This window comes from Panthera uncia, chromosome A2 (genome assembly GCF_023721935.1).
Source record: "Panthera uncia isolate 11264 chromosome A2, Puncia_PCG_1.0, whole genome shotgun sequence".
In the NCBI taxonomy this organism is placed as follows: domain Eukaryota; kingdom Metazoa; phylum Chordata; class Mammalia; order Carnivora; family Felidae; genus Panthera; species Panthera uncia.
Genome location: NC_064816.1, coordinates 10,626,289 through 10,652,938, shown reverse-complemented (window position 1 = coordinate 10,652,938; position 26,650 = coordinate 10,626,289). Strand labels below are relative to the sequence as shown.

Sequence of the window (26,650 nt, the reverse complement as noted above, 5' to 3'; positions counted from 1 at the left end):
AAAAAAAAAAAAAAAAAAAAAAGAAAAACGGAAACAGCACAACTTCACCCGGCTGCCCCCCAAGGCCCGGCCTTGGATGAAAATGGGAAATCCCAGTTTGGTATAGTGGACAGTGTAAATACTTGCATTCAGGCCCGTGGATGAGTCATGTGCTTTTGCTAAGTGGCTGACCTCCCATTTACTCAGGACCACAGCATTGTTTTTTGAAATGTTATTTTTATTTTTCACTCCGTGTTTTCTGCAACCTGGTGAGGTGTATGGTCTTGGTCTTTGGGTTGAATTTGGTGTGTGTGTTTTGGATGCAAGAAGTGACCTCTTGGAGTCTGTGCTTTCTGAGAATTGAAGTGTCTTTGCTTCCCTTTGGGAGGGCTCTACCTTTCCGTGTTTACAAAAACCAAGTCTGTGTGCCTGTAAGCCAGTGGCTCTTTGGTGGTGTAATAATGGTTGGGAGATTTTTATGAATGGGGCTGTCAAGTTCCCTAAGTTGTTAGTCCTTAGAGTTTGTAGTCTGTTAGTGGTAAAGCTATACTCAACAGGATTTATGAATGTTTTCAGTCCCAAGTGGGTTTTGGGTGGTGGTACAATCTGTTTTATGATCTCGCCAGCAACTTAATAAAGCATTCCTCCTCTCAGTTTAATTTGGGTGGGGATTATCTTTCCTTCAAGGTATTACAGATAACCAAGCTCTTCTCCCCCAAAACTTCAACCTGAGGAAGATAAACCTCTCAGATGGTTCCCATTGACTAAGTCCAGAAGGAAAAGCGTGATCTGAAACAAAATGCATTGCTCCCCTGTTATCCACCATACCCCTTTCCTTGGTAGGAAACGTAGTATCCAAGAGGTCAAGCTGTGGAGAAAAGCACTTAAGTTCATTTTAGTTGGTTTTAACTGAAAGGAGATGATTGCACCTCTGTGTATCTAGCTAGAATTCAGCACAGCCAATTTGCTGAAGAGGAGGAGCTCTGCCTACAGATGAACGTTCGAACTTGAAAGGGGCTACATATTAAGGACAGGTTGGCTGTTCTGGGGTGCTAGTATGGCTAGCTTCTCTAGCTTGGATGGGGATAAGGAGAAAAGAAAAACTGCCGAAGAATTGCAAGAGAATTGGCGGCTGCTTTGTAAAATTTCCACTGAATTATTGAATTGTTCAAAGGAATTTAGACTTTGTTTCCAAAAGTTACTCTTTTGAGCCAGTTGTTGTGATCTTTGTACTAAATTGCACTTTTGTTTTTGAAGGTTGGGGGGGATGCAATATTTTTCTGTTACACAATTCAGGTTATTGAATGACTTGAGATTTACAGACCTAGAAGATTGGAGTCCTTGTTCTTAATTTAAAGTAAAAACCGTTTGGTACATCAATGATTTGTAGACTCTGGGCTGTTAAATCCTTTGACAACCTGCTGTCATGTGTCAATTGTAAAGTGTTTCAATTTCCGATTTTGAATGAACTTACAAAGTAGATGTTTGTCTTTATGTTGCTGGCAAATGTATAAGAAGGAAAGAAAAGCTTGACATTGGAAAGTGCTACTAATATTTCATACATCTTTGTGAGTTTTGCTGTTTCGCAAAGACTGCGCGTTTGCAAGGTGAGAATTGTGGGGATTCTTTGCAGATGCTGACAGTTCGTTTATGATTCATTAGACATGAGTTTGTAAAAATAAAATTTTAAGTTATTTTAATTTTTTACTGGAATGTGAGTTCCATGCGGGCAGGGTTTTGTTTGCTTGGTTTTACCTATTTTAAGTCCCTGTTGTATCCTCAGCGCCTAGAAGAGGACCTAAAATAAAATATTCTTAGAGTGAACAAACTGGAAAGATAAGTGAGCAAGAATTTGGCATGTCCAGGGGCTCCTCAGTAGCTCACTCAATTAAGTGTCTGACTTCGGCTCAGGTCATGATCTCACGGTTTGTGGGTTCGAGCCCTCCGTCAGGCTATGTGATGACATCTCAGGGCCTGGAGCCTGCTTGGGATTCTGTGTCTTCCTCTCTCTCTGCCCCTCCCCTGCTTGCATTCTGTCTCGCTCACTCTGTTTTTCTCAAAAATAAACTTTTTTAAAAAAATTTAAAAAAAAAAGAATTTGGCATGTCCTTAATACCAAATGCAAGTAATTCCTCTTAATATCGTTAGGAGGGGATATAGTTGGTCAGTAGTGATTTGCAAAGAATGTGAATTTTAACTGTGATGTTAAGGTCCAGAAATTGCAGTAAACTTGCTTATGGTCCAAGCAGTGTGGCATGCAGTTGCTTCTGTGCACTGTCTACTGTACATTTCCCACTTAGTTTGAAATGTGGTGAGTGGGTTTGGGCTGTGGTTCAGCATTGGCCTGGGAAAAGTATTTTTAAGAGGGAGATGAAGTGGGTAATAAACATGTATGGGCAGCATTTCTTAATGTGAATCTCATGTTTTTAATAAAAACTTGATTTGCGTGTGTGTTGTTAAACATTGAGTCTTTTTTTGTTGTTTTTGTTTTGTTTTTGTAATATTCGGGCTTCATGTGTATATAATCGCCCAATCAGTTTCAAGTGATTAGTTCCTGAGCTCATACTATATTCACGGGGAGACAAAAAGTGAGTTTTCTTTGGTAGGTTCATTTTTTATTGATATATTCATTCCCCAACATTTTATTGAGTATAAATTGTATATAACTTGAGCATTACACTATTATTGTAAAATCCCACCAATCTCTCTCTTTTTTTTTTTTAAGTTTATTTATTTATTTTGAAAGAGAGAGAACACGAACGGAAGAGGGGCAGAGAGAGAGAGAATCCCAGCAGGCTCTGTGCTGTCGGCACAGAGCCCAACGCAGAGCTGGAACTCACAAACTGTGAGATCATGACCTGAGCCGAAATCAAGAGTTGGATGCTTAACCTACTAAGCCACCCAGGTGCCCCTTTAAAGAAAGAACCGCTTTGTTGAGATACAATTCACACACGTTACAGTTCCCTGGTTTAAAGTGCACATTTCAATAGTTCCTAGTATATTCAGAGGTGTGCACTGATCACCACAACCAATGTTAGAACATTTGCATCCGTCCCAAAAGAAACCCCTATACATTAGCAGTCACCCCCCACCCCCCCCCCCCCCCCCCCCCCCCGCAACACATGGCAACCACTAATACATTTTCTGTTTCTATGAATTTGTGTATCCTGGATATTTCAAAAATCATAGCCTTTCATGTCTGACCTCTGAGTATAACATTTTCGTGCTTTGTGCTACAGCACGAATCACTGTTTCATTCCTTTTATTACTGAATGATATTCCATTATGTGAATACATGCCACGTTTTGTTTATCCATTCAGTAGTTGGTGGATATTTGGGTTGTTTCCACTTTGGCTGTTGTGAATGGTGCTGCTGTGAACATTCACGCACAAGATTCTGTGCGGACATGTGTATTTTCTCTGGGGTAGCTACGTAACGAGTGTAATTGCTGGTCATGGTAACTGTTTGAGGGTGTGCAATGACTTTTTAACTGCCTTGATTTTCTAGTGCTTTCACAAGGGGTTAAAAGAAAAGCTTAATGGGTTAAGGGTGTACCCATTATAAAAAAATGAGGGAATGGAAGTGCAAGGATGTCTGCGTGTTGCATGTAGTACAGCCTGCCTAGTTTGATCCCAACTTAGTTTTTAAAAATTGTACATTCTTCGAGAACAGTTTAAAATGCTGGTAAGGCACAGAAAACCATTTGGAAGATGAACCCCAAACTTGTGTTGAAAAGGGTAACTGTTAAAACTCTTAAAATTTCTTTTTCAGCCTAAATAGGCTACAACTTCTCAAACTGCATGCGCACATCTAGCTTAAATCATGGGATATATTCTCTTCTAAAGAAATAGATGAAGTCCATTGTCACAGTTAGGGCAAACAGCCATCTGTCCAATTCTTGACTGAACCCTGAAAGGGAATAGCGGTGATTGGTTTATGTCATTTGAAAATGAGATTGTGAGATTTGTTTTTTCTTTAAGCAAAAGTAGTTCATGGTCATTTGAAATAATTTGAAAAATAACAATGTTAACGTTAGATGTCAAAAACTGTCCTTTACCCTCATTTTTGTTTCAATTTTTCATGTTAGTAACAAAATTGATTATACTCTTAAGTTTTCAAAAAATATTACGTTGTGAACATTTCCAGAATGCTCTATTTAAATAGTTGCCTAAATTTTATCATATGAATGTACCATAATTCTATTTTTGGACCTTGTTTTCAGGTTTCCTCCTTTTTCATGTCTAGAGAGGGGATCACTGGATCAGAGGGTGTGTATTCTTTCAAACTTGATACAAATCAGTTTTCCAGAAAAGTTCCATGAATGTCCCATTTCTCCAATCACAGCTTGACACAGGGTCTTGTTTATTTATTTTATTTTTTAAGTTTATTTTTGAAAGAGAGAAAGAGCAGGGAAGGGGCAGAGAGAGAGGGAGACAATCCCAAGCAGGCTCCACACTGTCAGCACGGAGCTGGATGTGGGGCTCGAACTCACAGAATTATGAGATCATAACCTGGGCTGAAATCAAGAGTTGGACGCTTAACCAACTGTGCCACCCAGGTGCCCCAACAGAGTCTTGTTTATAAGGCTGAGTTTTGGTTTTTTGTTTTTTAACGTTCCCCCCCCCCCCGAAAAAAAAGCAATTGGGCAAAAACAGGGTGTCCTCTTTGGTGTGTTCTGAAGGCATCTGAGAAGCAGATGTGTCTTGACATCTTGCTCTTTGACCTTTCTACTCTCTCCTGTTAGACTTGGACTTTGTTGCCTGAAATCAGGCCTCAGAATTCCTAATCCTGTGATAGGAGCCTAGTGTTATCTGAATACTCTGGGGAAGGGTGACTGGAAAGGGCTTAAGCAGCCTGTTGGCATCCAGTCCTGTCTCATTTTTGCTGGCCCACTCCAAAGACTGATAACCACAGGCGTGTCACAGACCCCAGTTTGAATCCTGGCCCTGCTGCCAGGATTTCAACCTGTCTCAGCCTCCTGCAAATTTCACCTGCCCATTTTTCGGTTTAGAGTAAAATGAGGCTGTGCCCTCTCGCAGGTAGCTACTACGCACTTGCTGTCATTGCCCAGGGGGAAGAACAGAAGTGGGAAGAGACAGCCAGGTCTGAGAGTAGAATGCCAGAGGGCCGCGAAGGTGTAGCAGCCGGCACTTCCGGATATTGTGCCGCCAGGTGCCTTCTAGACGTGCCCCCTCTCCCCCCAGCCTTGTTGTGTCTCCCGAATTGAACTATGAGTGGGGATCATTTGGAGAAGGTGATTTCAAGTGAGGGTTAGATTTTTTGTTTTGGTTGGTTTTCTTTGTTGTTGTTGTTGTTGTTTTTTTTTTTTAAGTGAGGATTTGTTTTTATCTGATACTGAGATTAAAAGTGGTGGTAATGGGATTAGGGGAAGTTCAACTCTGAGGGCGTTCACTCTGTGGTGTTGGCTGCAGCGTTTGGGGAAATGATCCAGCAGGGAAAGGTAATGTGTATTCTTAGGCCTAAAATGTAACTTTTCTATTTCATTAAAAATGGGTTATGTGAGTAAAGGCAATGACCAGGGTGCCAGAAGTCGCTGGTGGACTAAAGTTTTTCTAGAGCATAAGCACAACATCTATCCCTACCTTCTTTGCCCCCTTTGGCCCTAATTTGAATTATGTTGACATCTGAGCTTGAAAAAAGGATTCTGGTCTCCAGGAAGGTTTGTGTCACAAGTCGGGATCTCCCTGGAAGAGAGGCAGGCAGCTGGATGGACCAGGCAAGTGGAGTTCTGACTGGAAAGTTACGGTTCTGCTACTTTGGGCCTTGTTGACCACAAGAACTAGTTGATGTCAGTCACCCTTCCTGGGGACCATCAGGATCCATTATCACATGGGGTGTTTTTTGTTTGTGTTAAACCCACCTGGAGAATATCTTTCAGAAATCAGCCAAATCTCAGCATTTGACTGCAAATTAAGGGTACTTGGATGAATATGTCATTTCTCTCTCTTTTTAAATTTTATTTCTTTTGAGAAAGAGAACACAAGCAGGGGAGGGGCGGAGAGAGAGAGAGAGAGAATCCCAAGCAGGCTCCTCACTGTGAGTGCAGAGCCCCCGATGTGGGGCTCAGTGTCAGGAACTGTGAGATCATGACCTGAGCCGAAACCCAAGTAGATGCTTAATTGACTGAGCCCCCCGGGCGCCCTCCCCCCCATTTTTTCCTTTTGAACTGTGACATAATTACAAAGACTTTTTATAGTTCATTCTAGGTATAGGCTGTTCTGTGATCTTTTTCTTGGAGAGGTATTGGCCTGTTTTGCCTAATACAGGAAGTTGCAGGTCTTTGGGCTATGGAGAGCAGACTTGGTTGGAGCTGTGTCACTGGAGAGGAATAACTGTGGAGTGGAGTCCACTGTCAGAGTTCAGTCCCAGCCCTGACCCCCCCTTCTGGTCTTGACCTCAGGCAAGTTACCTAATGGTTCTAGACCTCAGTTTCCTTATTGGTAAAGTGGGGTCTGTATACCTGAGCATTGGCAGGTAGACAGAAGTGGGGGGGGGTGGTTAACATCTGTATTGTATTTAGATTGAGTGGGGTCTGAAGGGAGTGCTTGCTTTGCTCTGCCTGAAAGGCTTTGAGAAAAGCTGTCCAGGCTCTACTTTGCATGTGGTCACCTTCCTTGTCTTGGTGTCCACTTAAGGCTGAAACTCCTTGTTTGTTCCTTGTTGCTGTCAGGTCAAGAGGCACTGGCACACTGTGGAAGCAGTACCAGGGGAGAGGTGTTGGGCTTGGTATTATGCAATTTCCAGAAACAGGAATTAGTAATTCCCACGTCCTCATGTGTGACTAATGTCCCCACTTGTCCTACCCCAGGCAATAACACATAACACACCTGTGGGCAAATTGGCCTTTGAGACTGTTTTGTGTTCAAAGGGTGGGGGTGAGATAAATTTGGGGATTTTACATCTGAAACATTTTCATTGTTTTTTGAGGAAACATATTTGGTGGGAGCAGATTGTTACTGTGAGGGGTGAAACCGGAGAACTGAAGAACTGCAAGGAGGGTGGAACCTGCCAGTGGTGGGGGGGTGGGGGGGACGCAGGTGCGCGCACGTGCATGCACAAGAACTGGGTGCAGGGGCACACTGTACTCACATTGGACTAGTCATGTATCCTCTCAAGACTCAATTTTTCATATGTAAAATGGGATAACAGGTTTGGGCTCCAGAGAACTTTGACCAGAATCTAGATTTTAAGAGAAAGTCACTCGTTTTATATCTGTCTTTTTCAAACTGTGGGTAATGATGTGAACTGAAAAGGTTGCAATCATTGTTTAAGGGGGGAAAAAAAGAAATGTTGGAAAGTGTCTCACACATTCAAGAGGATTTTATAAAACCTTTTCTTTGATTTTATGTATTGTGATGTACATGATAAAATGTATGTTACTGTGGGTCATGTCAGAACAGTGTGAAATAATATTTTAGATAATATCCAATTGTAACTGTCGGTACCTTGATGGTATTTTTTTTTTTAACCTTTTTGCAGTTTGTTTCTTCATCACTTGTCCAAGGGTGACCACTGTATATGCTTTCCAGTAGCAGGTGAATTGCATTGATCTTTAGTTTCTTTTCTTCCTTGTACCACTGTTTGCTAAACGCTCTGTAGGGGGTGGAGCGGCTCTGAGAGTTGAGGAAGCATCTAGTGCTGAAGGTTGTCAGCAGACTGCAATAGGCAAAACAAGAAGTATATAGTGTTTTGTGTGTGTTGTTAAAATTCAGCTGAGTAAATTTTAAAGATCTTAGTTGGCTTTATTCAATGATTCATTAATCGGGCGACACCTCATCCAGTAAATAGAAAGGCGCTCCAAAGAGCTGTATAAAATGGAAGGTTTTTATAAGTAGAAGGGGGTGGGATGAAGTTAGAAATGCAAAGAAACAGGCTGTTTTAGGCAGGGTCACCTTCCTTTAGGGGCTGGGGTCTGTTGGGCAGATGACCTCACTAGTGCTGGGCAGGTCATTCCAGATTGACTGGTTAAAAATTCCACCTCTCGGAGAAGTTGAAACCATGATTAGGTATTAAGTCTCAGTTTGGTGACTGTGGGGCTTAGCACAAGTGACTCCATTTAGGGCCTTTTGTCTCTTTAAGTGTAAGGCAAGCTACCTGTCCTTTATTCTCTGATACGTCCTCCCGATTTTTAAATTAAGAGGCTTCTCTCTCTGTCTGTTTTTTAAGGAAATAGTTGTATTGGTTAGGTCTTTCTGGTATAAGTAACAAACATAAAACTACTTAAAAGGAAAGTCTGTTGGGTGATGTGAACATAAGTCTGGAGTGGGTAGGGCTCAGGCACAGTCGAATCTAGGGGCTCAAACAGGGATATCAGAGCTTGTTACCTATTTCTAGTATAGTGACCTCAAGGTCAAGATTGAATCTTCTCTTGTAATGCTGTCTGATGGCAGAAGACTCTGCCTTGGATCATTTCCCGTCATTGACCATGTGCAGAATGGGAATGCCAGACAACCTTGCCTCACACGTAGCACCTGTAGCCCATCTCTGCCCTCCATTTGCTCACCCCAAACGGTAGCTCCAGCAGCATCTTGCTCATCATTATGAGGTATGCTAGATGGAATACTTTGGTTGAGCAAGACGTCTGTCTTTTACACTAGAAGTAGTGTGCTCCCTAACTGCAAACAAGAAATTTTGGATGGCTGAGAGGGAAGTTAATTTCCATACGAAGTCATAAACTAGAATCCAAGAGTGAGTTATCAGGAAAAGGGTAAAGTGAAGATGGTATTAGGGATTACGTATTCTAAATCCTTTGGTAGAGGGTAAAATGAAAGCTAGGATTTATCTTACCAGGTCCTGGGTGCAGAGGGGCTGCTGTGGGGCTGAGAGAGGAGTCAAGCCAAGTCTCAAAGTCTCTTTCGGGTGGGTGAGATGATGTGGGTTCCCAGTGGTGACTGGAGCCAGTTTGGCAGAAAAATAGCCCTCAGGAAGCACAGGGGTGAGCTGGGCTTATACTAACCTCGAGGAAGCACAGGGCAAGACTTGGAAAAGAGACCCGGTAGATAAATTTCAGTAAGTGCTTCCATGAATGAAATTGTAATGGAGAACATTTCAGTAGACTGGGTTCATCTTTCATCCATGCCTGTGAAAGCTACAGTTGTAATTTTGCCATTTGCTAAGCTGTTTCTGTACTTAAGTTCGTTCTTGTAAAGTCTGCTGCTTGACATTCCTCTGGTATTACAAAAAGCCTGCTCAGATTTCCATAATCAAAAACAAGTGTTAAGCACTGTTAGGGTCATCGTTTTCCTGCAGTTCTTACTGTTGGATTTGTGCAGTCCTTTAAGGAGCTCAGAATAATTGAGGATCCAGTGGCCAAGGATGAGACCAGCCCTGCCTCTCACTAGAACTTCAATTCTTAGCTTGAGGGAAGGTCAGAGGTCATCTTGAGACTGTGTCAGATGCTGTGGGTCCTTTCTCCAGGAAAAATGCACATGCATGAATATTGAACCGTTGAGGGAGACAGTTTTCAGAACCCTGAAGTCCATCCGAGGAGTATGTACTAAAGTGAATTTCCTGGATTTTACTTTGAGAATCAAAAATTTATTATTACGTTAATTGAAAGACTCTTGGTAGTTTTGAAGACATTTGTTTTCGCACTAGCTTGCTTTCGCAGACATTTATAAATTTATGACTTGGAAACAACGTGGAACGCCCATTTTGGTTTGTTCTTGAAAAATCTTCCAGAGGGTTTTATAGAGCTGTCAACTGGAGTGTCAACAGTGTTGCAAACTTCCTCCATACCCCTGTGCATCCCTCTTTTCCAGCTTGTTTTCTTTACTAGGGATGAGGAATGTCAGAATGGGCCTATCTGTGTCTGCAGAAGAAGGGAGGTTTTTGTTCACTGAAGCTGCCGCTGTTTGTAAAACTGTCTCCAGGATTTGGTGTTGGCCTGGAGCCTTTGCTGCAGAAGGTAGCCCAGTGGGCCACTAGCCAGCCTGTCATTTGGTGGTGTTGGGTGTGGGTATACTTGGAATTATGGCTGTGGGTCCCTATTGTGGTTTAGTGCCTCCTTTCTGCTGTGGGACATGTGTTCATGCGTACACCAGAACTACATGCTGAGGGATGGCAAGGGATCATTCTTCACCATAATATGTTCATGCTTAGGAATATGAACATGCTACTCCAGGTGGTGTGCGTGATGCCACTCTGCTGTCTCCCCAAATTCCTGCGTGGTGGAAGGAATAGGAAATACAGTACCTCATAAACTTGAATAATTCATACTTTTGTAATTGGGGCAGGGTTGTCAGAGGTTGCAAAAGAACTATTACTTCTAAGAATAGTGCATATTAACACCTCCTTTGCTCCTTAATCTCTAAAGTTTGAAGATTAATCTTGTTATGTGTTGATGGATATTTAAGCATTTACTGTTGGTGTTGGCTTTAATTAATCCCATTGCTCTTCTCACTTGTATTACAGTCTTATTGTACAGGCATGATTTTTGTTACTTGAGCAGTTTCCCCTTTCTATTCTGTAATTAAGAGAAACAAGATAGGGTACACGGAAGTTTTGTAAAAGATGGTGCCATCCACGTGTAGGTTGTTTTAATTTACAAGCTTCACTGAAAATTATTTGGCTCTCAAGTGCTTTCAGTTATTAAAAAAAACCTGCTAAGTAATAAAGTCGTGTATGTGTGTTCATTTGTTTTCCTTTTGACACTAGGAAACAATTGAGCTGACAGATTAGCTGTCTGGAAATAACACCACCTTTGTGTTCATCTATTTCAGAATCATAACACACATCTTTGTAATCCCAGGAATGCAGTTTTGAGTTACTAGTGTTGGAGCCCTCTTGAGTTGCAGCACATATAGCCTGTAGTTTAGTTTGCCCGTCCTCAGGGTCCTCTCCCAGGACATCTCTGGGCCTCTTTGCTGTGGGAACCCTGTGTGAACATCCTTCCCTTGTACGTGTGAAAGCTGAATGCCCACCCTGGCCTATGGCTCTTTCCGCTTGCCTTCCCGACCCCCACATTCCCTTTGTTCACCTTGAGGCAGTGCTTTTCTTCTATCCATGACTCTTTGTGAAAAGGTTCCCTGTGACGGATAGAAGTATCTTTTCTGAATGTATGTGGGTTTTTTGTTTTTTTCTTTTACCGGCTTGCCTGTTCTGAAATGGTGAAGTCAAACACGAGTCCCCTGGCTGTCTTTGTCAGCCTCAGTATATGGAGCTGCAATGTGGGTCTGTTTCCCACTATTTCCCCAGACTGGGAGCTTGAGCATACACGTTTATGAGCACTCTGTTTTGGTGGGTATTTGAGTGGATACTATGGCCTAGGAGCTAGATTTCTAAGAAAAGCTCTATGTTTTCCTTAAGTCTTAAGAAAACAACTTTACTAATGGGGTACTGGTATCATCTTGGTTTTGTAAAAGGTAGCTGGTGCCCAGAGAGCTCAGTCACTTGAGCAGGAGTGCAAGGGCATGGAGCTGGTAAGTGGTACGCCTGGCTCTAGAGCCCATGTGTGCACACGTGCGTGCGCGCGCGCTCTCTCTCTCTCTCTCTCTCTCTCTTTTTGTTTTTAAGATTTAACTAATCTCTACACCCATCGTGAGGGTCGAATTTACAGCCCTGAGATCAAGAATTGCATGCTCCACCATCTGAGCCAGCCAGGCACTCCCACATGCTCCTGACTTCGTTCTACAAGCTGTGGAAGGAGGGAATCGGCCACGTTCAGATGGATGGAGTGGTAACTGACGTGCACAAGATAGATCATGGGAGTGCTCGTGAGAGGTACAGGCCAGCCACTCTGAGAAGAGAGTCCTTCCAGCTGTGAGCATAGGAAAGGAGCTGGCATTTAGGCTGGTCCATCTGTGAGACAGCTGAGGCCTGGACAGAGATTTGGACTGTTCTGCAAGCAAGCACCTGCCCCTCGGAAGCACTCACGGAGGAGGGTCATTACTCTGGCTGCAGACCTCTTTTTCATCTGGGTATCTGGTCATTAAATGCAGTGCCACCCTCCAGAGGAGTCTCATGAAGACATTCACATGAGTGGAATTAAACTTCACCTGCCTTGATTTGGTTTCACCTCCAGTTTTTCCTTGTTACTCTAGTGAAAGTCTGTGAATTCAGACAAAGGAGTTGGGGGAGTCAGTAAGCTGGAGTAAACTTCATCTTTAGCCCATGTGCCCTGGGCTTGCTATATCAGGGTGTGAACTGGATGATCTCCTAGGATTATGGTGAGTCTCTATCTCAAGGTGCTGCTTATTGTAGGGTGCGATTGCGTTCCAGCTCATGGGTGTTTATTTCCCACTTAGGGACTGTTGTTTAAAGGGAATTTCCTGCCTGAAGCAAACAGGCCAAATTCTGCCAGGGTGTGTGTGGGACTTACTAGATAATGGGGCACTGTGCTATATCTTGTGTGTGCAGTGAGAATTCAGTGATGAATAAAAGTGTTTCCCATGTCTGTATGCTGAGTACAATTAAATCATAACTGGGGGCAGAGTGAGGCAAGTGTTTAAGGGGGTCCTAATATGTCCAGTGGTGGGCAGTGGCCCAGTGCTAGAAAGGTGGTAATTCATTTAATAAGAGTGCCCTGAAGAAACATCATTTTACTTTTAAAACCTTTCTTTGAGTTTATAAGATCACAAATGATTTCGTTGAGTAAGAGTTTGGCTCTGAGTACTGTGAGAAAAATCTAGTAAGAGAAAATGGTAGAAGTGGTTAAACAGACTTCATGCAAAACTGAAAACTAGACCAGTAAGTAAGCTAGTTGGAATATGATCAGAAGGTAATAGATCTATTGGAGCAAAATTCTCCTGCTGCTTTAAAACCCCACTGTATATATATAGGCTAAAACCCAAACCCCGATCCTGTGGTACTCTGGGCCCTACCTAGCTTCTATGACAGACTGCTGTCCCATGTCTTTGTTTTTTTTTTCTAGGACCCCCCCCCCATCTTTCAGGGTCCAGTTTTGATCTTATTTTACAGTGACCTACCCCCCCCCCCCCCATGCACAGTGTGGGGCGTGAAGTACCCTGAGATCAATTCGCATGCTCTACTGACTGAGCCTGGCAGGTGCCCCATGACCTTACCCAAGTTTTAAAGCAGTGCTGTCCTGTGGAACTTCCTGCAATAATGGCAGATTTTTAGTTTTTGAGTTACCCAGCATGGTAGGCACTACCCCACGTGATGAATATGCCTGCTTTGACAGGTTTTAGAGAGGATGGGCTCATTTTAGTCTCTTGGTGCTGGTGGTTGACGCTGCCTTGTAGCAAGGCAGGTGGATATGTAGTGCTGGAATGCAGGGGCACGTCTAGGCTCGAAGTGGGGCTTTAGGCATTGCCAGGAGGGTGGATGAGGTCTCCTGGAGCTCTGTGGAGAGAGAACGGGGTGGGGGTGGGGGGCGGCTGGGCCCGCATTTAGAGTGAGAGGGCAGTCAGGAACAGAATCCTGATTTGTGGGGACGGACAAGCACCCTGCTCCCCTCCTACAGGAGGCTGGAAGCAGAGTCCCAGCAAAGTCCCAGGCTAGAGGAAGCTAATAAGCCTGCATAGCCTAAGAACTCAGGTGGAGAATTAGCCTTCTTCATCAGATCAGGGAAAGGGGTTTTCCTTTGAAAACTGTCCGCCATGGAGTGAACTCCAGTTACCTACGTAAGTATGGTATTCTTAATCTCTGCCCTTCTGTTTTTATAGCCTAGAAAATTCCCCACCCCTCCTTGGAATTTGCTTTATCTGGTATCTTTCGTTTCATTCATTCCATACATCCCCATTTTGTGAGCAGAGCTTTTGGGGGAAGGGCTGGTGCATTTGGCCCATTATCTTTGGGTGTGGAGAATATGACCAAAGGCTCAAGCAGGGACTGAGGGCCGAGTTGTGCTTCTAGAAAGTGCCAGTGGTGGGTCTACCTGGAGTGAGTCAACTGAACGAGGTGGATGAAGCCTGCCCACAGAGTTTGTGCTAGTGCGCTGCAGACCAGACCTGAAGGCCCATTGGGTTTCATTCTGTGATTACATTATGAAATGTGCAAAGCTAATATTAAATCATGGCATTTGCTTTTATTGATAGTATGATTAATAGTGTTAATTGAGCGCTTAGTTTCTCTTGCATCCCATTTGACGCTTACACCAGCCCTGTGAGGGTCTTCTCTCCAGAGTTGAAGAATCTGTGGTGAAGCCATCTGCTTTTTTTCCCCCTGTTCAAAAACATAAAACTTTGCCATCTTAATATTTTTAAGTATACAGTAATGTTAAGTCTGTGCATGTTGTGTAGCAGATCTCTAGAACTTTTCCATCTTGCAAAATTGAAACTATGTCCATTTAACAACTCTCACTTTTCCCGCCCCTCCCTCCAGCCCCTTGGCAACCGCATACTACTTTCTGTTTCTAAGAGTTTGACTGTTTTAGATAGCTCACATTAAGTGGAATCGTGTAGTGTTTGTCTGTCACAAGCCTATTTCACTTAGCACATGTCCTCCAGGTTCATCCATGTTGTCACATGTGAGAGGATTTACTTTTTTAAGGCAGAAAATACCCGACTGTACATAACCATATTTTCTCTATCCATTTATCTGTTGATGGACATTTGGATTGCTTCCCCTTCTTGGCTATTGTGAATAGTGCTGCCATGAAATGAACATGGATGTGCAGGTAGCCACTTGTCTACTTTTTGAACACAGTTTAGAACTTAAATAGGGAAGTCTGCTACGAAATTCCCTTGTCCTGTTTGCATGCTGCAACTGATTTGGGATTGGAGGGTTTTTATTAGGCAGATGTGAAAAGTGGGCACAAGGGTACAGGAAGGAGATGATTCAGCCGGTGGTCCCTTGTCCTGCTAGGTGTCTTTCAAGGCAGCCTAGAAGAAAGTAGGGGCTGGTTACAAATGGATTGGACCCTACCCCTTTCTGGCTTTCCAGGATCTTATCCTGTCAGCCACAGTCTTGGCTTCTCAACCCAACCCACTCACATTTCCATGACAGGTAGCTTGACTTGTGTTCTCATTTCAGCCAGTGTAATCCTGAAAAGGCTCACAGAATTCCTGTAACCTAACATTTCTCTGTGAATTGCCTCAAAATGTGACCAAGGCAGCTTAATTTTTGAACTCCTGTAAATGGGATGGCCCTTAATAACACACGATCAGATGTAGCAGAGGTGAGATGTGTCTCCAGCATCAGTTTTGGCAGTGTCTGCCTTTGCCTGCACTCAGTGTCCTGTGACTTATGCCTGGACATCTTGGATTGCTTCATACTCCCTCCTGCCCAGTGCAAGAAGCACCAAATGCTGTCCTTGGAGGCAAGCACAGAGCTCAAGGATAAATAGACTAGACAGCTTGCTCCCTCAAAAGGAAGCAGCTTAGATTTTGACTTTTCCTTTTTCAGAAAATCTGGTCATATCCTTGTAAATGGGACCACCCATTCACGGACATCTCAATTTCTACTTTTTGGTTCTTTTTTATTATAATTTTTTTAAATGTTTGTTTATTTTTGAGACAGAGGGAGACAGAACGCGAGTGGGGGAGGGGCATAGAGAGAGGGAGACACAGAATCTGAAACAGGCTCCAGGCTCTGAGCTGTTAGCACAGAGCCCGATGCGGGGCTCGAACCCACGAACCGTGAGATCATGACCTGAGCCGAAGTCGGATGCTTAACGGACTGAGCCACCCAGGTGCCCCTCTACTTTTTGGTTCTTAACGAATCATGAACTACTACGAACTTCCACATGCAAGTTTTTGTGTAGACATGTTTTTCTTTCCTTTGTTTATATAGCTAGGGGCAAAACTTCCTCCTTACATGGTAACTATGTTTAACCTTTCCAGAAACTGCTGGACTGCTTTCGAAAGTTGCTACCCCATTTTACATTCCTGTCAGCAGTGCATAAAGGTTCCAGTTTCCCCACATCCTTGCCAGCACTTGTTATCTTTCTGATTGTAACACAAATTCCTTTTAAGCCTAGCAGAATTTAAGTAGTTTTAGTTTTGACTTCTTACTCTCTCCCTTTTGAGCAGCAGTTGCAAGATACGGGGTTGTGTTCTCAGTGTTCTTGGAGAATACGTCTGCCCAAATGAGTCTTGTCATGTGATGTGCCAGTTACAAGACACTGGGTGCAGATCTGGATGCACAGTATTGTCAAGAGGTTGGGTTTTAAGTCGTTATGGTGAGTCCTGTTTCTTTGAACTTTTGTTCTAGTGATGCATTAATTGATCTTTTTAGGTAGTACAGTGTTGAGGTCTTTGGGTGAGGGTTCCAATCCACTTTCTTCCTTCTGGTTTTTTACTCACAGGGATGCATGTGTACCTGAGGCTATAGATTTATTTCAGAACCCATCTTACTCTCTATGCTTGTTGCTGAAACAGCTTCTGGTCCAGGACAGAGGATGAGAACTAGATTCATCAAGGATCTTATGCTGACTGTGCCTCCCAAGATTTGAAACCAGCCATAACTTTGAAGTCACTCTTTTTTACTGCTAAAACTGCCATTGGCATTCTCTTGTCCTGGGACTAGAATGAGCTAGTCACTCAGTGTTTTGTCTCCTGTTGAGCTGACCTCCTTTTTACCTCTGGTGTGTTCTACACTGGCCATTAGAGCATGCTGAAAATGGAATGAACCACCTGAGGAGGTAAACAGATGAACTGTGACTAGTGGTATTGAAGCTGAACATGGACACTCACTGGCATTTGGAGGAATGGGCAGTGATCTGGGATGGGCTCCTTAACCTCTGAGGCTGTTTCCTATCAGTAAAACGGGATAACAAAAGCACCCCACCTACCTGAAGGTTGTGAAGATCCTGTCTTGGATCAAGTACCTCTGAGTGTTAGTAACAAACTCCGGCTGTCGGGCACAGCAGAGGGGAGCTCCTCTGATTTCACGGAAGATGCCGTGGATTCGGTCATACGGGGTTAAAGGTGAAGTGGTTTGCAGTTCACATTTGAGTGATTCTAATTTCTGTCTTCCAGCTTGAGGGTACTTGGGATGACCAGCTCAGTCGTCTATGCTTCCTTCCCTACCTCATTTTCTTGCCATCCTGAAGTTTACTTGTCTCAGTTGCATATAACTCTCAACGATATGTTGCTTGGTCTTACTGTTTTTCATCTTTATTACCAGCGCAGCACATTATTTGCAGACTTTTGCCACTTCCTCGCTTAAGTTCATCCATGTCATGGTAGCTATAGCTCATTCATTTTCACCAAAGTGTGAATGTATCACAATTGATTCATTCTCATGTTGGTGGACATTTGGGTCCTTAGATTGATTATTTATTTTAAGGTTTTATTTTTTAAGCATTCTGTACACCCATCGTGGAGCTCGAACTCACAACCCTGAGATCAGGAGTTGCATGCTCCACCGACTGAGCCAGCCAGGTGCCCCCTTTAGATTTATTTTTATTGGAGAGGTAGGGAGGGTGGAATAGGTATCACAACATTATTGCTGTGAGCATTCTGCTTGTATATGTGCATCGGAGGCATGTGTACAGGTGTGTCAGTAGGTGTTTGGGAGTGGAATTACTGGGTAATTGGGGATGTCTTAATACCAAATTATTTTCAGAAACAGTCCCATCAGTTTACCTGCCCACATCCCAGAATGTTGGACCACATTTTCACAAATGTTGGCATTAATGTGCTTGTATTTTACCAATCTTGGCGGACATAAAGTGTCATTGTAGCTTCAGTTGTCAGGGAAGTGGAGATGAATGAGGCTGAGCATCTTCTTGGGTTTATTCATTGTCCTTGTTGAAATGCCTGTTTCTGACTTCTCGTTTTCCTTTAATTTATCTTTTTTAATTGATTTGCAGAAGTTGTTTATAGAGCATGCGTACCAGATCTTTGTGGATAATACATTTTGCAAATATTTTTCCCTAGTGTGATGTCTCCCCACCTCCAGAGTGTCTTTTGATCAACAGGAGATGTTAATATTCATGTAGGTGAATTTATGAATCTTTGTTTTACAGTTGGTGGGAAGAGCATTACCTGAAGTCAGGTAATCTATTTTTTTAACATTCTGTGGATTTTTTTCTCTTTTCTTTTTCTTTTTTTATTTAAATTCAAGTTAACATGCAGTGTAGTCTTGGCTTCAGGAGTAGAACCCAGTGATTCATCTCTTACGTATGACACTCAGTGCTCATTCCAAAAAATGTCCTCCTTAATGCTCATCACCCATTTAACCCATCCCCCATCCACCTCCTCTCCAGCAACCTTCAGTTTGTTCTCTGTATCTGAGTCTCTTATGGTTTGCCTCCCTCTCTGTTTTCATCTTATTTTTCCTTCCCTTCCCTGTGTTCATCTGTTGTGTTCCTTAAACTCCACATGTGAGTGAAATCATAAGATTGCTGTCTTTCTCTATTTCACTTAGCATAATACCCTCTAGTTCCATCCACCTTGGAACTGGCAAGATTTCATTCCTTTTTGTTGCTGAGTAGTACTCCGTTATACATGTATATACCATATATATACATATATATATGTACATATATATATATATACACACATACACATATACACACACACACTATATAGTGTGTATGTGTGTGTGTATATGTATATATATGTGTGTGTGTGTGTGTGTATATACACATATGTATATATATATAATTATGGAAAGAGCCCAAATGTCCAGCAACTGATGAATGGATAAAGAAGATGTGGGGTGTGTATGTGTATGGGGGTTATATACACACCTCATGTCTTCTGTATCCATTCATCAGTCAATAAACATTTGGGCTCTTTCCATAATTAGGCTATTGTTGATAGTGCTGCTATAAACACTGGGGTGCATGTGCCCCTTCGAATCCGCATTTTTGTATCCTTTGGATAAATACCGAGTAGTGCAATTGCTGGGTCACAGGGTAGTTCTATTTTTGAACTTTTTTGAAGAACCTCCATACTGTTGCTTGCATTCCCGCCAACAGTACAAAAGGGTTTCCCCTTTCTCCACATCCTTGCCAACATCTGTTGTTGTTTTCTAAAAGTTGTGAGGTTTTGCCTTTCAAATATATGCCCTTTGGGGCGCCTGGGTGGCTCAGTCGGTTGAGCGTCCGACTTCGGCTCAGGTCACGATCTCGCGGTCCGTGAGTTCGAGCCCCGCGTCAGGCTCTGGGCTGATGGCTCAGAGCCCAGAGCCTGCTTCCGATTCTGTGTCTCCTTCTCTCTCTGCCCCTCCCCCGTTCATGCTCTGTCTCTCTCTGTCTCAAAAATAAATAAATGTTAAAAAAAAAAAATTCAAATATATGCCCTTAGTTCATCAGGAAATGATTTTGGGGTACGGGGTGAAGAGTCGTGCAGGCTTCGTGACCTCAGTTGAATGACTGATGGCTAGCGTCAGCATCCCTGGCTGTGAAACTGAGATCTTAGTCCTTACCTGTGCAAGGTTCTCATGGAGTGCGGAATACAGCAGCCTAGCCTGAGCCTCAGTGAGCATTCAGTAATTGCTCCTTGGTCTGAGTCCAGTTGCTTTCCCTAAGCATGTGGACACTCAGGGAAAGTTGGCGCTTAACTGGGAGAGTTGTTGCTTATACATTGCCTGCCAACCACTACAGGCATCATGGCCAGGCTGGGTTTGGCTGCTCAACGAATCCTCTGGCAAAGGCACTGGTTAGCTTGGAAAATGTTCAGCTGCATGCAAAGCTTGCCTGATTCAGGCAGGTGCTCAGTCAGTACCAGAGCTAATTGGTGTGCCATCCGATGCATTCTAGAAGTGACTCTTTCCTAGGTCCCTAGTGCAGTAACGAGCCTGGGTCGAAGATACTTTCCTAACCAGGAGCTTCAGGCCTTGAATGGAGCTTGTTTCCTGACGCTGACATTGAGTACGTGTCAGACGTGGATATATCTTCGTATGCTCTGGGAGGTCCGGTTTCAGAATGAGGGCTTTGGGAGACCCAGGGGCATTGATGCCAACCCTTGCTCATGGAGTTGGTTGTGGTAGATGGTGTCCTGTCTGTGAGCCTTTTCCAGTTAGGCTCTCCCAGTGTTCTTCACTGGCATTTTGACCAGGGGCTTTGTCATACACCTTTTACAGAGGGGACCACTGAGCTGGGAGTGTATTAATAAGTCATCAATAATAAGCCACGAAATGTTTCTTGATTCCTCTCAACCCTGTAGTGTCCACACATTACTGGAAATAATCTCAGCATTAAACAGCTGGGGTGTGGTTTGTGAGCTTTGGCGTTTCTTCCTGATGGGTAGCAGTGGCTGTCCCATCACTGTTAAAGGTGACAGGAGGGTCTACACACATCCCATCAATACTAGAACACAGAATGTAGGGAGAATATTGTTTGTGGGTAGCCCTGTGAGCTTGTACACACAAAAATAGGTGTTATGATGCAGGGTGACCTTTTCCCTACTTGTGGCTTTGTTGTATTTTATTGGAATGACAGTGAAATGTTTTAATCAGAAGACCTCATTCCACACGCAGAATTGTCCTGATGCTTGTTCCCTCTGACCTGGAAGGTGTTCTGCTGTTGGCCAGGAGGGAATCGTTTGCTTCTCTGGCACTTGGCTGTCTAGGAGCCTTCCCCACCCCAGCGCAAATATCTTCACTAGCTTGGAGACTCAATCAAAACTTTAAAATTGGGCCAAGGCCCTCTAGGAAGCATTTAGTTTGAAAAATTGTTCTACACAGTAGCTTTGCTGTATCACGATAAGTTACTTTTCCCAGAAGATTAATAAACTGTACTTTAATCACTCTGGAAAAGCTGAGTATCAGTGTTCCCCCTGCTCTGAGTTAGTAGTAATCTTCTTCCTCAGTTGATATGAGTGCAGGAAGTGCTCTGGTCGTAGAGCCCACAAGGATTTTTTATGACTCCTTGAAGATTGTTAGTCTTGCTGCTTTGCTGTGTTAAGTGCAAAACCGCAAGTCACAGAACCCATTGTTTACCTTCATCTAGAGTTTTCCTTTCAGAAAAGCACTTTTTAACACTTACTGTTCACCAGTATTCCAGTAGTTCCCATCATGTAGGAGCTCCCAGTCTACGCAGGTGGATTTCTGTTCCAGAAAATAGAATATTTGGTTTCCCTCCCCTAATTACTGTGACTGAACAACATTGAGCGCTTGCTAATCCTTGGCACAGCCCCGAGGGTAGGCCCTGTGAACCAGTGTTTCACAGATGAGGAGTCAGGAGCCTAACGATGATGTCTGCCTCCCAGCTCAGCTCTAGAGCATGGGGTTCAGACCAAGCTGTTTGGGTTTTTGTTCTGCACTTGCAGGTCTGTGTCTGCCCTCGCAAAGCAGCACGTCTGAAGTGGGTGGGGCCCTGTCATGGTTTATTTGTTCATTTTCTTAAGTTTGTATGCTATAAAACTCACTCTGACAAATGCGCTACCACAATCAGAAACAGAATATTTCCAGCAGCCCCCCAAATTCTCTTTGTAGTCAGCTCCTCCTCCCACTCCCAGCTCCATACATGGGGTTTTATTTTTTTTTAATATATACAAATTTTTTTAAGTTTATTTATTTTGAGACAGAGAGAGCGAGCACGGGGGAGGGGCAGAAAGAGGGGGAGAGAGCGAATCCCAAGCAGGCTCCACACAGGCAGAGCCTGATGTCGGGCTCAAACTCAACAAACTGCGAAATCATGACCTGAGCTGAAATCAAGAGTCAGACACTTAACCAGCTGAGCCACCCAGGTGCCCCTGATTTTTATTTTTATTTTTTTATGTTTATTTTTGAGAGAGAGTGTGCACACATGAGTGGGGGAGAGGCAGAGAGAGAGGGAGACACAGAATTCCAAGCAGGCTCCAGGCTCTGAGCTGTCAGCACAGAGCCCGACGCGGGGCTCGAACTTGTGACCCATGAGATCATGGCCTGAGCCCAAGTCGGATGCTTAACTGACTGAGTCACCCAGGTGCCCCCACACATGGGTTTCTAAAACAAGCTCCTCAAGCAGTTCTCTTTGCAGAGATGAGAGCTACCACTTTACAAGCTGTTTGCAGAGCAGCAATTAAGTCATTTTTTGCTTATGCTCTTTGGTAGGATGAGGTGGGGAAGTGGGTGGCCATTTTCTCGTAAGGACAGATAGCACCAGAATGTTGGGCCCTGCTCCTGAGGGGTGCCTGTGTCAGCCTGTTGCTGCAGCCTTACTCGGGGTAGGGGGGGCATTGGTGGCATGCCACAGAATGCATTCATGTGGGGCCACCAAAGGAGCTCTGGAAACGTGTCCCTCTCCCGTTGCTTCTCTACATCTGTCCACATTGGGAATTCTTACTGAGGTTACGGCATCTATTTCAGGGAGTCCCCAAAATAAACTGCTTTTTAAGCTGGGATTGGCCAAACCTGGATGTCCCAGGCCCTACCCCCAGGTCCCATCACCATCCTGCCAAGCTCCCACTTCTACCAAGGGTCTCTTGAGTTGATTACTCTGCTGACTGAACACATATATCACTGCAAAAGAATTGTGTGACTTTGTGAAAGTTGCAGAACTCTCTAAAGAGGAGAGCCTTTTCAGAATGCGGGCCGGGGAGGGACACTCTGCCCATTTATGCATAATGCTCACCTTCTAATAAAATGCTGGGACCTTCTGCAAGACAGGCACATGGGTTGCAAGTAAGCAGTGTCAGGCTAGAGCCTTGGGTATTCATGTAGGCAGCTGTGGTAGCTGAGCTTGTTTGCTCCTCAGATATCTGTGTCTGCTAGTGTTTGTTATGCCCTGTGACCAAGGAACAGCTCTGTGCCAGCAGAAGAGGGCTGCTGTTGCAGTGCTCAGGGCATGACCCATAAAGGTGACATCAAGGGGTGCCTGGGTGGTCAGTCGGTTAAGCGTCCGACTTCGGCTCAGGTCATGATCTCACGGTTCATGAGTTCGAGCCCCGCGTCGGGCTCTGTGCTGACAGCTCGGAGCCTGGAGCCTGCTTTGGATTCTGTGTCTCCCTCTCTCTCTCTGACCCTCCCCCATTCACGCTCTGTCTGTCTCTGTCTCAAAAGTAAATAAACGTTAAAAAAAAAAAGGTGACATCAAGACATGCCACCAGTTACCCAAGTGCTGGAACCCTAGGACTTCAGCCTGAACTGCTTAGGGATCTCTTAGCAGCATGAGACCTATTTTCTTTGTTAAGGCCTCTGGTGGGGTTGGATTGTATATTCAACTAGGGATGAATGATTTGGCGTACTTTCTGTTAAGCCGATTTTCTGGTTGTAGGGAGCAGATTGTTGCAATTTTGGTTTAGTTCACAAGTGTTAGGGAAGCTGTATAGAAGTGCATTTTCATCCCTTTTTCTGGGGGTGAGGAGTGGGGAGAGAAGTGATGTGACCGCAGGCTTTTACATGAAGAATGCCAGAAAAGCATTCTGTAGTTCTTTTCTTGACAGCCATTTGAGTTAACCACAGTCTTATTATAGACTTAGCTAAGGTTCAGGCAAAAATGAACCAAATATTCCAGCAGTGCTTACAGTGAGTATTTGTTTGCGGACTTCTGCCGATGCCCCATGTTTGTGTGTTTTGCAGAGCCCACCGAGAAACCAGTGCTTAATAATGGAATCTGAATTGGGTCGTGAATGTATGGGCCTGCCTGACGTACCTGTGCCGTTGCCTGCGTAGAGCAGGCGTAGAGGAGCCTTTACCACAGTTGTTGGCTGCTGGGTAACCAAGTGTCTGGCCACCTGTCCTGTTGTGGTTCACAGTGGTTATCCCAGCTGGCGACACTGGTTGTAACAGAGCTTCCTGTTATGCTTCGCCTTCATCTTAAAGATGAGATTGCAGAAATGACTGATTAGGATTGGGGACGCGGGGACATGCAGACAGCACCCCTTTCCTCCCTGCCGCTGGTCCCTTGGGAGTCTAAGGTGTTTGAGCCAGGCCTTTGTATTCTGCTGTTACCATTTTCCATCTTCGCTTTCCAACTGAAACTGTTGCTTTCTGCCTCTTACATCATCCCCTGTGATGAGGGTAAGCCTCAGATAGAGGAAATGAGAACACTCCTAGTTGGAGCCCATATCTGTATTCCCTTTGTCAGCAGGTGGAGCATTTCCTGCTAAACCTGAGCCACGTGCAAAGGCAGAGATCAAAAAGCAGATGAAATGTCAACATGCTTTGAAAGAGATCTACTGACTGTACAAATAGAAAGTTTCTTATATTTGTCCTGTAGACAAAACAAAGGAAGGTGTGGGAGTGTGTCAGGTTTTGATGAATAAAAAACTTAAAGCCCCCCGTAAGGCTATTTACAAACTTCGTGAAGGCATAGTTGAGGGGCTCTAAATGCTTCTGTGTTTTGTTTGAACATGACGATGCGGGAGTAATATATTCCCCCTGATGTATGCTTAGCAGCAGAAAAGGGAAGTGCCCTCCATAGATTTAGAACTGCCTGAGGAGCAACTTGAGAAGTCCTCATAGCTTGTGCAGCCTGGTTACAGGAGGGCGGCAGGTTTTCCTGCTCTTTCTGACATTAGAAAGTGCCATAGCTGGTTGCCATTCTGTGGTCTTTTGTCAAGGTTATGAGAACGTAACCAAGGGCTGTTACTGTTTTAAATCTTGCCATTACCTATTTGTGTGTGGGAGGGGAAAGAGCTAGTTTTTATTATCATCATCATCATCATTATCATTATCATTATCATTATCATTATTATTATTATTATTATTTTATCATTTTCTAGAAGCTGTGCCAACTGCTTATTTCTTTAGTCCTTGCAAAAACAGAAGGTAGATATTTAAAAAATCCTAAAAGAAGGGCCTTGGGCTGATGTACCACCCCAGTGTCCTATGGTCTTGCTGGATCTAAAGTATGTGTTTCATGGGGTGAAGGGGGAGTGTCCCCACCATCAAAGACCACACTCCCCATGAGAGGCAAAAGGGGTTATGTGCTTAGAGAATCCGAGAGAAATGAATTGTTGTTTAGATTAGAGAAGACTCTGTCAATACACCTTCTTTGTTAAGTGGATTTTCAGAGAATTTGAGAATAAGTTAGTCTTGCTTTAGTCCCTTGGATTTTCATATCTTAAGTTTAAAGCTTGAGGTTGGGCAGAGGGCTGCTTCAGGAGCCAGAGCTCAGTGCAGTTGAGAGGTCAGGAGACTGTATCTGAGTGCCCCCTCCTATGCCGAGCCCCTGGACTCCCTATTCACTTTAGCAGCCATGATATACTCTGCATTACTGCTGTCTGAAGACACACTGGCACATCTACAGGCTTCCTGCCCTCTTTCTGGGGTAAAGGGGTCTCTGTCCTAGGCTTTGAGCTTGGTGTTCCTGGCATTTGTTATTGGTTTCTGGTTTTTGTTTTTTAATGTTTATTTTTGAGAGAGAGAGAGAGCGCATGCATGCTAGCTGGGGAGGAGCAGAGAGAGGGAGACCCAGAATCCGAAGCAGGCTCCAGGCTCTGAGCTGTCAGCACAGAGCCCGACGAGGGGCTCGAACCCACGAACTGTGAGATCATGACCTGAGCCGAAGTTGGACGCTTAATCAACTGAGCCACCCAGGCGCCCCAGTTTCTGGTTTTCTTTAAACATTTATTGGGATCTTTCAACCTGACAGGTGCTGATTTGATGCTATTCATAGCAATATGAACTTTGAAGGAGAGGAGCAGACATAATCCTAGTTTGTTGGATGCCGTGGTTGCTTGTAATTTCAAATTCTAATTTTTCATTGCTGGTGTATAGGAAAGTTACCTTTTGTGTATTAACCTTGTATCCTGCATCCTTGCTGTAATTGCTTTATAGTTCCAGGGAGTTTTGAGTCTTTGGGATTTTCTACATAGGCAGTCCTGTCCTGTGCAAATAAAATTGGTTTTATTTCTTCCTTTCTAGTCTGTATCCCTTTCAGTTGCTTTTCGTTTTTCTTTTTCTCTTTTTAGAAGGAGAGGGAGAGAGAACGAGTGGGGGAGGGGGGAAGAGAGACTACTTTAAGCAGACACCACACTCAGCATGGAGCCCAACACGGGGTTTGATGCCACGACCCTGGGATCATGACCTGAGCCTAAGTAAAGAGTTGGGCACTTAACCTACTGAGCTACTGAGGTGCCCCTTCATTTCCTTTTCTTAATGCATTAGGACTTCTAGGACAAAGTTGGAAAGGAGTGGTAAGAAAGGACACTCTTGCCTTGGTCCAGATCTTAGGGGAAAAGCATCGAGTTTTCTCAGCATTCAGTAGATTCTGTGATTGTGATGAGACCAAATCTGGCCACGGGAATCCTTGAGAAGACCACTTAAGGCAGACTTGGGTTGGGAAGGGGTAGAGACTCAGGGAAGGCTTCTTGAAGGATAAGGGTTTGCCAGGATGGGGTGCTGTGAAGGGCAGGGTATTCCAGACAGGGAGGGCCTACTATATCTCAAAGTAAGTAATCAAGAGTGTCAGAATGGTACACATGCAAGCAACAGTGAGGATATCTGTGTGAGAGAAGGGGAACCTGATGAGAATCCTTGAGTGCCCTGGTGCCCTGAGGTGCTGGGGACACGTTTTGCATAGATACCAGACCATAGCATCTGCGTGCTGCAAGAGGAGTTCAGATATGGCATAGCTTCCTTTAGCAAGCTGGTTGTCTGGGGTGGGCGGGCTCTACCAAGGTTCCGCTCCAACTGTATCACCTGTTCCTTGGGCCAGTGTCCCCCTTCATGGTCCCTGTAATCAGTCAGTGGCTGACGTGGAGAGTCAACACAGCACAAGTAGTGTTATGGTGTGGAGTGTTGAGGCAGCTAGGGAAATAATCATAGCTAAAGAACAGTTTTTTCTCTTCCCTTTTTTGAAGGCAGACGTGTTCATTCTTTGTTCTCGGAATGGCCTTCTGGGGTCTAGGATAACCTACCCCACACCAT

General features: G+C 44.1%; 1 protein-coding gene across 1 annotated transcript in view; it reads left to right on the top strand.

Moving 5' to 3' along the window:
* Positions 1-7: 7 nt before the first annotated feature.
* Positions 8-26,650, top strand: part of BRD4 (bromodomain containing 4) — an 87,332-nt gene continuing 60,689 nt past the window's right edge. Inside the window, 1 exon segment of the mRNA XM_049640077.1 lies at positions 8-12,168. The gene's annotated coding sequence lies outside the window, so the exon portion shown is untranslated.